The sequence below is a fragment of the Apis dorsata genome, unplaced genomic scaffold (genome assembly GCF_000469605.1).
Source record: "Apis dorsata unplaced genomic scaffold, Apis dorsata 1.3 scaffold_344, whole genome shotgun sequence".
Classification (NCBI taxonomy): Eukaryota; Metazoa; Arthropoda; class Insecta; order Hymenoptera; family Apidae; genus Apis; species Apis dorsata.
Window position 1 is genome coordinate 200,208 of NW_006263611.1, and position 3,465 is coordinate 203,672.

Below are 3,465 nucleotides of genomic sequence, written 5' to 3' on the forward strand. Positions count from 1 at the left end.
AACCCACCAGTGCTCGATGTTTTTCCTCGGCAATGCACCTATGGGGCCTCGTATATACGGGATAACGGTATTTTCCTCGTCGAATCTAATCTCTTGGAGATTACTTTTCATCGTGATTATCTCGCTTTTCGTCGTTTCGACGATCGAGGGAAATAATACTCGCCCCTTATCGCGGATCTCGATCGTAATCCTCTTCGTTTACGATTGATCGTTGCCACATACGCTGTTATCGCAGTTCATTTTATATTTTCACAATTAATTATTTAAGAGATCGATTTAAGAGAGTGAAAAAGTATAAGAATAATTTTCCGACAACAGCGTATATGACGTATTCGTACAAAAAATTTGTTATTCCTTGAAGCAGCGTGTTTGGCCGGAGTTTCTTTTGTTTTTTTTCTTTTTATTTTTTTTTTTTCTTTTTTTTTAGTTAATGGAAGCATTGTGTCTCAAATATTCGAGCAAAATCAAACTGGAAGAGGGACGTTCTTTTCTCGTTTAATTGACGACAAATCTAGTTCGCTTGTTAAAAAGGAAAAAAAAATGATTGTATTAGTATATAAATATCGCAAACATGTTATGTGCAACTAACACTTCGCGCGATATTTCGTTCACGATTCTACATGGTATCTATGTGGTTTCGTTTCAACGTGTGTAACGTGTTCCCAAGAGACGCGAAATTTCTCTCGAGCGTTTCCAACAGCGCCAAGGACACGTGTTTCCTTCTCGAATTTCCTTCAAATAAATAAAAACAAAACTTTAAAACATGTATTCTTGGAACTCGAACGATCTTTTTTTACGAGTGGAAGAAAACGGCGAAGAAGAATAGTCGACGGCGATTACGATCGGCCGTTATGCGCTATAGAAATTGGATAGACAAGGACATCGATATTGTGCACGTGTCGATGCGCGCGTCTCGCTACTACGGTCTGCTTCTCTCTAACGATCTAACTCTAATAAAACTAAGCAACGAAGGTGGAATTACTATACTACTATGACTCGTCTAAATTGCTCTCTAAAGCTTTCTTCGTGTGTGTATGTGTGTGTATATGTGTGTGTACTTTTCAAATCCAACATTTTAAATCCGAATCTAATCATCGAATTATCGAAACTACCAAACACGAATCTATATACATATATAAGGGGAAAGCGGATATTGCTCTTCCTAAACGTGTCCTCGCTCTTTGAAAACGGAAACGGAAAAATCCTGCGGGTAGAGATCGGATGGAGAGTGGTGAATAATGCCGTGATGCTTCGTTTCGAGGCAATTGCAACAGACATCTCGAAATTCTGGTCTGGAATCTCTGAAAAACGGTGTGTCCTTTCCTTCTTTCCCTTTCCTTTCTCTCTGTGTTAATAATAGCGACACACCACTGCAACTGCTCAGCCGACACAAGCATGCAAATTTTTTTCAAACAATTTCTCTACTGTCCGATTTTTTTTCAACCACGCAGCCTGCATCAATCTCTCTGTATATCGTGTCGTATCGTGTCGTGTCGTGTCGTGTCGTGTCGTAACCGTGTCGTATCGGTGTCTCGATACACGTGTACGTGTTCGAACAACCGTTGTCGATTAAAATATCCTTTCTCTCTCTCTCTTTCTCTACCTCTCTCTCTCTTTCTCTCTCTCGCTCGCTCGCTCACTCGTCCAAATCGTTTAATAATCGACAAATTCAATTTTTTTTTTTGGACGTTTAGAAATGTTTCATTCGTTCGACAACGGTTCTTCTTTTCGTACCCGCGTATCTTCGATATTCAGTCTTCCAGCTATATATATATATATATATATATATAGAAAGAGAGAATCTCGAGCGACGAAATAAATGTGAAAAAAAAAAGAAAAAAAGGAAGAGAGGGAAAGAGAGAAAGAGAGAGAAAAAGAGAAATAGAAAGAGAATGGAAAAGAGAGATAGAAAGATAAAGAGAGAGAAAGAGAGGAAAAGAGAGAGACAAAGAAAATCGTAAATGTCCCGACAAAGGAGAAATAAACAACGAAGATACGGAAGCTAAAGTCGAAAGACCAAAGACCATATCACGATATAAATTCTTGCGAAAAAAAGCCAACTTTTATAAAACTTTTGTTTCCTCCTTAAAAAATGGTGACATATGTGTACACACATACACATATACATATATAGATAATATGTAAATGTAATATGTGCGTGCAACAGCGATCTTCCATTCCGCCTCTATCTACGTACGTCGTTTTTTTTTTTTTTTTGAGAGAGAGAGCTACCATCTCATCTCCCCCCCGGTTACTCGTCTACTACGTATGTATGTATGGATATATATGTTCGATACATTACTTTTCATCGGCATGCCGTAACATAGCATAATATACACATATATGTGATATATAAGTAATAATTAAATATAAAATATCCGCTGCTCGAAATGGAACAAAAAAAGATGAAAAGTGAGAAAAAAATCTAACCGTCGGATATATTTGCTTCTCTCCTGTTATGTTATCGCGATAAAAAGAAAAAAATATCTCGTCAATCCGCCGATGATCTCGAACGATCGTTCGAATTGTTATCTCGAACGTACGCGCATGCGCAAAAGAAATAAAGACCTCGCTGCGCGTTCTCTCTCGTTTGTCCCGAATGAACGTTAGTTTTCTGTACTGGTCACGGTAAGAATCCACGATAGGAATCCCACGCGCAAGGTTTATTTTATCATTCATCGATGCAATCATCCCGAAATAATTAACTGTGTCGAAACGTGGTGAAGCGAAACTCGAAACTGCCCGATTAACAAATGCGAATCGGTATGTAGACACGTTAAAGGTATTGTCTCGCAAACTCTATCGTCTCGTAAACCGAAACTCATAGAAAACCGTTTAAAATAGTTGTTGCTAAAATCCGGGAAAGTCGTTAGCGATCATTGGATCGTTGGATGATATATATATATATATATATATACATACACATATATATATATCGGTGGAAAGAAAGAAAAAACGTAGTAGATGGAAATGAAGAAATCAAGGTAATCCCAGTGATAGGTATCGGGAAGAGAGTGTCGAGAGAAAAAACCCAATGAAGTTATACGCAAACAACTCGTTTTTCAGGGAAGGTACCCAAAGGTGCATCTGTCGGAAAAAAACAACGTCTGCTTCGTGCCCGCATCTCTCGACGATTATTCCTTCGTTCGTAATCGTTACATGGCTGGAAAAATGGCTGGCTTTTCGTTTCGAAATTGAAAAAAGAAAAAGAAAAAAAGGAAAAGAAGATTCAGAATCGAAAAAATGGCGAATAATTGTCGAAGAAAATTGTCGAGGGATGTCGAGCAAAGGCGTACCGAGGTGGTAGACGAATTGGTAGTAATAGTGAATTTGGTGATGGTGAATTATTTCGACGTTGCATCAAAACGTATGTGAGGTAATGAATGAACGAGAATGATAATAATATATGCATATACATATATCGGATCGAAAGAGAGCGGTAGGGGTGGGGGGTGTCTGAGGGTC

At 38.4% G+C, this 3,465-nt stretch overlaps 1 protein-coding gene across 1 annotated transcript in view; it reads right to left on the minus strand.

Annotated features, from left to right (window-relative positions):
* LOC102674266 (muscle calcium channel subunit alpha-1) overlaps positions 1-3,465 on the minus strand; it is a 27,564-nt gene that overhangs the window by 9,674 nt on the left and 14,425 nt on the right. The gene's annotated exons all lie outside the window — the stretch shown is intronic.